This window comes from Phragmites australis, chromosome 14 (genome assembly GCF_958298935.1).
Source record: "Phragmites australis chromosome 14, lpPhrAust1.1, whole genome shotgun sequence".
NCBI classification, from domain to species: Eukaryota; Viridiplantae; Streptophyta; class Magnoliopsida; order Poales; family Poaceae; genus Phragmites; species Phragmites australis.
Genome location: NC_084934.1, coordinates 12498338 through 12508887, shown reverse-complemented (window position 1 = coordinate 12508887; position 10550 = coordinate 12498338).

Genomic DNA, 10550 nt, shown 5'->3' with positions numbered 1-10550 from the left:
TAATTCGGCCTGGTCCGTTGCAAACATGCAACCACATGTGTGGCTGCCACAGCCAGGGACACCGTGTGCACCTACCAGCCCTGCAGCCATTTGGGACGGCATTCCTCTGGCCTTTGCCAATCCAGAACTTTGGGTCGGTATGGAGGCTCAAGACGGCGTGGAGGCCTAACAGCATCTACATGGTGAAGGCCTCGCCGCGCTAGGAGAGGTCGTAGCCAAGGTCGCAACCAAGCAGGCCACCTTCCAGTGGTTCTGGGTGGTCGAACCCAGGGGTATTCCCACCTGGGCTTGGTCCCGAAGTATCTCTTTCGACAGCACCCGAGATGCCCAAGCGAGCAAACACCTTTGGAGGGTCTGTCCACTCAAAGTCCACCTCGGGCCCCTCAAGCGAAAGAGGGTTCCTAGGAGGCACAGGGCTCCAAAGTGCGTAGACCTTGACAGCGCCCCCGATGTAGCCTTCGTGATTCCAACTGAGCGTAGGGAACTCCGAGTCCACCCCATCAAGGGAGGCGTAGTCAGAGCCGCTCCGGCTCCGAGAGCTGGTTCAACGGACAGCCTCTTCGGTCTCTCCAAGGGGAAAGAGGCCCCGGAGAAACCACTGGCTCCCGGGCACGTAGCCCTCAGCAACGACCTCAATGACAACCGCTAGCTCCGGTACCCCTGGAGACATACGGGTGCATCCTGCACGGGTCGGCTACAATACCAATGACTGTCGAACCCTCACGATCTTCCAGGAGGAATACCTCGGAAGACAAGCATGATCCCTGGCCACAGTGGGAGCCAGCAAAGGATGGCGCAATGGTCATAAGTTTGAGGCAAGCTCTCGGGCAAATCTCTAGCCCTCCAATCCTGTACCGTCACCACCAACTCTGCCACCGACAGTACAATATCCCAGCGACAAGGACTGAGTTGGAGAACACTGTCGCCAGGCTCTAGATGGATTGCATCTGGAGCCAGGAAGTGGCTAAGGGCCAAGGGGGTAACAGAGCGCCTCTCCCAGCCTAGCCTTCGGTTTCGCCTGCGACACAGCACCGCCAGGCTCCGAACGGATTGCCTCCAGAGCTGGGTAGCGGCTAAGGGCCGAGGGGGGTCACAGTGCACCTCTCCCGGCCTAGCCTTCGGCTTCTCCTCTAACACACCGTCGCTAGGTTTTAGACGGATTGCCTTCGGAGCTGGGCAGCGGCTAAGGGCCTAGGGGGTCACAGAGCGCCTCTCCTGGTCTAGCCTTCGGCTTCCTCTCTGACACGCCATCGCCAGGCTCTGGACGGATTTCCTCCGGAGACAAGCTATGGCTAAGGGCCGAGGGGGTCGCAAAGCACCTCTTCCGGCCTAGCCTTCTGCTTCTCCTCCGACACGTCGTAGCCAGGCCCCATATGGATTGCCTCTAGAGCCGAGCAGCGGCTAAGGGCCGAGGGGGTCACAGAGTTCCTCTCCTGGCCTAGCCTTCCACTTTGCCTATGACACGTTGTCGCTAGGCTCCGAAGGATTGTCTCCGTAGTAGGGCAGCAGCTAATGTCCAAGGGGGTCACAGAGCACCTCTCCTGGCCAAGCCTTTGGCTTCACCTCTGACATGCCATCGCCAGGTTCCAAACGGATTGCCTCCAGAGCTGGGCAATGACTAAGGGCCTAGGGGGTCACAAAGCACCTCTCCCAGCCTAGACTTCGGCTTCACCTCCGACACGCCATCGCCAGGCTTTGGACGGATTGCCTCCATAGCCGGGCAACAGCTAAGGGCCGAGGGGGTCGTAGAGTGCCTCTCCCAGCCTAGTCTTCGGCTTCGCCTCCAACACGTGTCGCCAGGCTCTGGACAGATTGCCTCCAGAGCCGGGCAGCAGCTAAGGGCCGAGGGGATCACAGAGTGCCTCTCCCGGCCTAACCTTTGGCTTTTCCTCTGACACACCGTCGCTAGGCTCGGGACGGGTTGCCTCTAGAGCTGGGTAGCGGCTAAGGGTCGAGGGGGTCGTAGAGCACCTCTCCTGGCCTAGCCTTCGGCTTCAGCTCCAACAGCCTGTCACCATGCTCCAAACAGATTACCTCCGGAGCTAAGCAGCGGCTAAGGGCTGATGGAGTCGAGGACCGCCTCTCTTGGCCTATCCATAGGGTTTGGGGCCTCCAAACATCACGATAGAGGACTTATTGTGGCAAAGGTACGCCAACGATCACCTGTCAATAGTTTACCTAGTGGTCTATTTTTCATACAGTAAGATCAAAACATGTTGGAAGTATCCAACCTTGCTATTAGAAGTTTTTGCAATAGATAGCCACTAGGTAGATGTAATAAACTTAAGTTATATCCCTGTTTAGCATTAAGCAGTAGAACTTAAGTTATATCTTAGTTTGGCATGATTTATGAATAGTCATCTAACCTAGCTATGTCTTATACTGTAATTAGCTGCTTATTAACAACAGTATACTGCCAAATTTAACATGTACATAGCCATCCAAATGCCTACACGCCTACAGGTGCAGCATGCCTAGGTCACCTGGAAGTTGCATAGTCTCTACAGTGTAGTTGCCACGTATCAAGGAACTTCCTTGATAGACAGTGTTACGGTGCATCCGAAGGACTTCTTCGGGAGGCATGCCAAGCCCACGTACCACGGGTGCAGCATGCCTTAGTCACCTGGAAGGCAAAACTGCCTAGGTTTTCTGGAAGGTGTCTTATAGTCTCGGTAGATAGTCAGGCTCACACACCTACAGGCACATCATGCCTAGGTCACCCAAAAGGCAGATTATGCTAAGGTGTCCTAGAAGGCATTGCATAGCCTCGGTAGTGTCGAAGCCACACACCAAGGGACATCCTTGGCAGCGGAGATACAATGCTCTGAGGAATACTGTCACAGGATATCCTTGTTGCACGACATGCCTCCACACCGAGGGCCATTATGCCTAGGTTTCTTGGTGTCACACTCGGTTTTAAGAGCAAACCCAGATGTAAACTATATGTATGCCAGGATCAGTTTATTCATACATATAGCAACTTCATTAGTGTATAACAGACACAGTGCTTCTTATTACAATGCTAATTATTACAAAATGACCACTCACGGGTCTAAAGAAAATACACCACAGCGGGAAAGAACGGCGCAGCTCCAAGCCAACATGCAGCCGACCGGGAGTTCCACAAGCCTAGAACTCGGCATCATCTTCAGGGAAATCATCCTCAGGGAATTCTTCAAAGGTTTTACCTTCTGAAACAGCAAACGTGAGTATTTCCAATACTCAACAAGTGGGGGAAAATTTAATTTAATATGGTGGCTTGAAACAAGGTTTCCTATTCTCTAGGGTTTCATTTGCATAAAAGCCGATTTTATCCCTGAACTAAGGAAAAACAAATTTAATTTTAAACAGGAAAAGATGTATAAAAGATTTTTTTAACCTCCAAGAATTCAACCAATTCTCAACCAGAAAAACAACCACCCGACTAATCATGTGAGGGTCCATGCTGCTCATAACCGTGAGCACGGCTGAATATTCAGTTTGACACTCTGTAGAGTTTGTACACTTTACCCACAAGTCGTGATCTTCTCTGTTGCCGGTACCTGCTGGTACCTTACACACTTCCGGGGTGTGCGCCAAGAGATCACTACGAGGCCTTTCCAAAGAGTCTCCCAGTATGCACTTGCCCACTGAGGTCTCACCGCCGTACATAAGTGGAGTAACCCTCCACCCCAGAAGCCCCCTCTTGTGCCGGGTAGAATCGGGAAGTAACCCTTCCTTATCTACACATCCAATTGGCTCATACAACACCGGGAGAACATCTAATTACTAGGCCAAGCTGTACCATATTGGTCTCGTGGTTGTTTTGTTTGCCATGGATGGTCGCTCCATGAACCGGTCCTTAAAATGGTCTAGGCAAGACCGCCAATAACCCCATACGAGTAGATTACCAAACATTTCCAAACAACCAACCATGCCGGGAAAAATAGCCCTTTCTTGCCCAAAACCCCAATTATCTTTGTTGTTAACTCCCTTAAAAACATCAGTTTTCATGACATACTTCCTATATCAACTTTTAGTTCATAACTCATGATTCATCACCTGCACGCTACTTGTTCAGCTAAAAGCATGGCTAAGCATAAACATGATGTTATTTTAAGGATAAAACATCTACAACTAACACTAGTATTTGCTATACTACCCATTTTGTAAAATAGCATACATATTGGATAAAGACCATTTCATATAAAAACTAGGTTTACAACATGGTCAAGACACTTGCCTTCGTCAAAGTGATGCACAGGTCCTTCAAAATCTTCTTCCTGAAAGTTTCCGAACTCCTGGACTGAATCGTCTACATGAGCACACAATCAAACATAAGAACAGTATACTAAACAGACCTAAAACTAGGAAAAAACCCTATAAAGATAATCTATACGTCGCTACGAGAATATGAGCGCAAAGATCTTCTAAATCAGAGCTATGAGCAAAACGTTGTGAGCGTTTGAAGTTCCAGTGGTGTTTCTGCAAATTTTCCTTATTATCAGAGAAAATCCGAATTGTTTTTATACTGGAAATTGGATTTATGATGTCATAAACATTATTGATTTATTCTTCTATTAGAAAAGGATGTGAAATGGGTTCATGAGTCCATGGACCAGGGCCGAATGGCCGGTCCACGAGTCCACGGTCGACCGAACTTCAAAAACAAAGGGGTTTTAATCCTGGCCGTAGAAGGGAGATCGATGGCCGAGGTTGATCTGGGTTCGGTACGGCGGCGCGAACGGCAGCTGACGGCCGCGGGGTGGTCGAAGTGCGGCCAGAGTTGGCCGAATCGGGCTCCGACAGCCGGGCTACTCCGACTAGCGGCGGAAAGGAGTGAGGGGAGTCTCGCAAACTCACCTCGAGCAAAAGGATGGCTGGAGGGGCGTCGGGGTGACCGGGCAAGGACGAGGGCGGCGGCGGTGGCGGTCGGTGCAGCGGCGGAAAGGAAGCTCCGGTGCTCGAATGACAATGGCGAACATCGAAATCGGCTCTAGATGGTCCTGCAGTGCCGCGTCGAACGACAACGACGGCAGTGGCGCGTCTCACTGCAGTCGAAGAAGAAATGGGCGGCAGTGGCGTTCCGAGCGGAAACACGGGGTGTGAGCGGGCGTATGGTGTGCGGAATCTTGCCGGGGTGGTAGAGGACGGCTTAAATAGAGGAGATGGTGGCCGGAGTGGCCGGAATTTGAAGGGGAAAGGGCGGCGGCCATGGCCTTAACGGCCAGCGAATTCTGCACTAAATCGAGCACCAAAAGGTTTTAAATGAAGGGGAAATGGAAGGAGGTGCCGTGATGGGTCATAAGTGCTCGGCTCCGGCGGTTATAGGGAGGTGAAAGGGCGCCAGGGAAGGAGAATCGACCGGTGGCCATGGAGCGCTCGGCGCGTCCAGAGGAAGAAGAAAGGGCCGGCGGCTCGACGGGCGCTCGGCCGGCTTGGGCTAGCGCTGAGAGAGAAGCCGGCCCACGCGGGAGGGGAAAGAGAGGAGGGGAAACTGGGCCGGGGAGAGAATTCGGCCCAAGCACAATTTCTTAATTTCCAAAGCCTTTTCCATTTGAATTTTCAACATTTTTCAAAATGAGGTACTAAAGCGGCAATATCTAGCGAAATTTGCAAACTTTTTTTCCACCCAATAGAACCTTATTGCATCTATAACGGCATGAATGCAATCAAACAATTTTCTAGGCCAAGTTAAATTTAGAAATTAATTTCCTATTGAGCTAAGTTGCAACACCTGACTAATTTCTAGCAAAATTTTAAATTATCACAAATATTGAATTTTTGGGTGTTACACTTGGAAGGCAGATTATGCCTAGGCTTCCTGGAAGGTATTGCATAACCTCGATAGTGTGTAAATGCCGGTTACCAAGGGACATCCTTGGTAACGTAGTTGCGATGCCCCCAAGGGACTTCTACAGGAGGCGTGAAACGGCCATGCACCTGTAGGCATTGCTTGCAGAAACCTAAGATCACCTGGAAGGCATCAAGCCTATGTTTCCCAGAGGGTACAACATTGCCCTGGTAGGTAGTAGAGCCCACACACCTGTAGGCACAACATGCCTAGATCACCTAAAAGGTAGATTATGCTTAGGTGTCCTAGAAGGCATTGCATATCCTCGGTTGTGTGGACTCCGCATATCAAGGGATGTCCTTGATGATGTGGATGCGGTGCACTTGGGGAGCCACCTCGAGATGCATGACATTCTTATACACCGCGAGCGTAGCATGCCTAGGTCACCTCGAAGGCAGATTATGCCTAGGTTTTCTAGAAGGTATTGCACAACTTTGGTCGTATAAATGCCACGCACCGAGGCACACCCTCGGCAGTGGAGTTGCGGTGCACCCAGGGTGTATCCTCAGGAGCACGACATGCCTAAACACTGCGGATGCAGCATGGCTAGGTCACCTGGAAGGCAAGACTGCCTAGGTTTCATGGAAGGGGGTGTAGGGATTTTGGCATTAATACAAGCCGAAGGGGGTGCAAAATCTCCATAAAACCGAAAGTCTTCCAAAAACCTCCACAAGACGGAGAGTCTTCCAAAACCACCGCAAAACAGGGATGTCTTCCAAAAGCCTCCGCAAAATGGAAATGTCTTGAAAACCTCCGCAAAACGGAGAGTCTTCCAAAAACCCCTAGAAAATGGTGATGTCTTCCAAAAGCCTCCGTAGAAACGGAAATGTCTTAAAAACATCCGCAAAACGGAGAGTCTTTCAAAACCCCCGCAAAATAGGAATGTCTTCCAAAAGCCTCCGCAATAACAGAAGTGTCTTGAAAACCTCCACAAAATGGAGAGTCTTCCAAAACCCCCGCAAAATAGGGATGTCTTCCAAAAACCTCCGCAAAATGGAGAGTCTTCCTAAACCCCCGCAAAATGGGGATGTCTTCCAAAAGCTTCCACAAAAATGGAAATGTCTTGAAAACCTCCTCAAAATGGAGTGTCTTCCAAAACCCTCGCAAAACAGGAATGTCTTCCAAAAAACTTCGCAAGATGGAGAGTCTTCCAAAACCCTCGCAAACGGTGATGTCTTCAAAAAGCCATGTCTTGAAAACCTCCGCAAAACGGTGAGTCTTCCAAAACCACCCTAAAGGGAAATGTCTTGAAAAACCTCCATAAAATGGGGATGTCTTCCAAAACCTCTGCCAAATTGGAGATCTTGAAAAAACAGCCATGAGGCAAAAACATCTTGTAAACCTCCGCGCAAGGGGATGTCTTGAAAAACTGTATATGCAGAGATGTTCTAAAAACATATCTAATAAATCCTTCGGCATCTCGTCGATGCCTCCGTGCTAGAGGGTGTGAAATCCACTAGCATCTAAAAGGCACAGCCCACAGGCCGGAGGGGTATAAACCCTCCCCGCAGGGAGAGGTATGGCTTACGCAACTCAAACATGTATGGTAAAAAGGCAAAAGTCATTACCCTGCAGTCTCATTTAGACATGTGCATACATCATATCTGAAGACTATGCTAACATTAAGTGTAAGTCCGCTCTGTGTGGCATGAAAAATAGCAAGGAATCCCTAACTATTCATTATAGAGGCAGTAGCTTCGTCTGCAACACGCCACCTCCAGGCTCTAGACGGAGTGCCTCTGGAGCCAATCAACAGCTAAGGGATGAAGGGGTCATGGGCCTCCCTTCCAGCCTAGCATCGGCCTCGCCTCCGAATGCCGTCGCCAGGCTCCGGATGGAGTGCCTCTAGAGCTGGGTGTGGCTAAGGGCCGAGGGGGTCGTAGAGTGCCTCTCCTGGCCTAGCCTTCGGCTTCACCTCCGACACACCATCGCCAGGCTCTGGATGGAATGTCTCCGGAGCTGGGTAGAGGCTAAGGGCCGAGGGGGTCGCAGAACGCCTCTCCCGGCCTAGCCTATAGCTTCGCCTCCAACACATCGCTAGACTAAGGGCTAAGGGGGTCGCATAGCTGTCACTAGTCTCCACTTTGACAAATTCACGTGGCAAGAGGACTCACCATCAAGAAGTTCGAATGATCTTAACCGGCCTTAGCATGGACCCCAGAGTGTGTCATCTCCACAAATGCCCCTCCGACCTCTGGTCCCGATACCATATGTACCAACTGCATTAGGCTTCGGAGCATGTCTCCTCTACCCATACATCTTCGGTCTTCGGCCTCGGTGAAGGCCACACCTCCAACCTCAGCATAGTTCTAAGGTTGGCACCTGGATGGGCTTTGGCTTCAACAAACAAGTATACCTATGATATCATCATGACGAGCCACTGAGGACGTTGGAGACTCTATCCCTCAATGTCTCCTCTAAACATGCCTATATCTTCGGATTACGCTATCATCATCGAGCTTCACCATCGATGTTCACTGCTCTTGCTGAGAAACTCCTCAAAGGAAAGGGATCGTGTTTGGGCATCCGTGTTACTATACTAGGCTGGAGTTGATTTTCCTTTACATACTCTCACCCCTCTGAACATCGAGGCCAATGGATGAGGGGGTACTGTTGGGGGAAATAGACCAGCCTACGGACAATGGTTAAGGATCACTATCAAAGGTCCCTTCGGAGCCTTCGGTCTCCGGACTCTCAGCAGGAGACCTGGCCTCCGGAGGCTGTGGACCCCTTCGGACCCACCCCTCCAGTGGCTATGTGCCCTTCTTGAAGCTCGAAGATGCAGCAGATCTCCGGAGATAATATCGGGGAAGAAAGGACACCCCTGCAATCAACCTGACATGAAGTGACGGGCAATTAATACCGATGCAAGTGATCCTTATCCTGACACTCCAATGCAATGGAGGTCATCCTAACACCCCTGATAGTGCAGCGCTGGGCCACAATTGGCGACCAGCTCACCTCTCAGGGTTGCTTGTACTGCAATAGTTGCTACGGTAGATATTTGTCTTCTATGTAAGGTTAACAATAGTTATCAGGATAAGGTCATGTAATTCGGCTAGGTCCTAGATATTTGTACATGGTGATAACTTGTACACAAAGCTACGTACAACCCTATAAAAGGGGGGCCATGGTCATCTAGGGGGGTGGGGAGGAGGAGAACAGATAGACACAAACACAAAGACATATATAGTGATACTCCCCCTAGCCAATCCTTTTTTACTATCAATACATTTGCACTGTCTGTTCCTCTCAAACTTCGTCTCCAAGCCTGAGTCTCCTCCTTAGAAGAAACTCTCACCGTACTGGTTAGCGCAAGATGATCTCTTACTCGAACAGTCATTGCCATGGTCTTTGCAACAACTACGATGAGCAATATGTGCGCGACCATAGCAATTCTTGAAGGCAACTCTTCCTCCTGGAATTGGGTGCCGACGACGACACTGATGACGGACAAAAACATCAATGCATCCCACATCTCTCTACACGTAATAACCAGCGTCAAGACAAGAGAGAACATACATGTCCAGTGTAGAATCAGCGACAATGTGTTGCATGCCCTACTTGACTCGTGTTCGACACATAACTTTGTGTCCGAAATAGCGGTGGCACACATAAACCTCAAAGGATAGCTGCACAAGAACTTGCCCATCATGGTGGCGGATGGTGCGTAGGTTCTATGCTTGGGTATATATCGTCGTGCCATGTTTTCCACCGATACTAAAGAATTTTAGGCGGACCTCCTCGCCCTTTCGCTGGACGGTTATGACATGGTGCTGGGAATTTAGTGGCTTGCCGCTCTGGGACCAATCACATGGGATTTTAGCCACCTTACTATGTCCTACTGTTGCCACGACTGCCCTGCCACATGGACCAAGGTGGCGAGACAAGCGAGCCCCCACCTCCTTGCCTACTCTGGGCATGATCTTTCGGTGGAGGTTCTCGCTGATTTTTGGGACTGCCAACTCCACCTTAGCCACCCCAAATCTAATAGTGTCGTTATGGCGCCCCAACAAAGAAGGCAATGCGCAGTCAAAGAAGCCACCGATGCTACTAAAGATGACGAAGTCCAGAGTTTCAGTAGGGGAAAACTTTGCAGGGCTAGAGCTAGAGCCTGATGCATGGCTAGCACTCTACATCGCCCTGGTGCATGAGGGGTTGGTCATAGTGTTGCTCGTGCTTTACAAACAGTTGTTCACCCTTTGGGAGCCACTGCTCTAGGTGGGTCTGGGCACTTCCGTGTTCGTGCTCATCCTCTCTGCGCTCTAGTCCGTTGCCGCCTTGCTAGCTACCACGCTCCTACGCTGCCTATTCCAGGCATCGTCAATCTCCCCATGTCTCCTCTGCTATAGGCGTCCCTTAGGTGCTCGGTGTTGGCTTTGCAGGGCCTAGAGCATGCAAATAGGCAATTGTCGAGTGGCACATCGGTGTTCAGTGGAAGTCACTATACAGCGCTCCAGCTCGAGGACAAGCTTCTTGTCGAGGAGGGGCGCAGAGATGTTATGAGCTGGGCCTACAATCGCCATAATTGGAAGTAGGTCGGCGGCGGGACAACATCAGCAATGGATCACAACTTCCTTTTTATTAGGAGATAAATTTCGTAAGATTCGGATTAGTTTTGATTTGGAGATAAAGGTTGATTAAGTTTTCAATTCAACGAGAGATAAATTAGCTAAGTTAAGATTTGGAGTCAGGTTAGGATTGTAATGACCTTCCT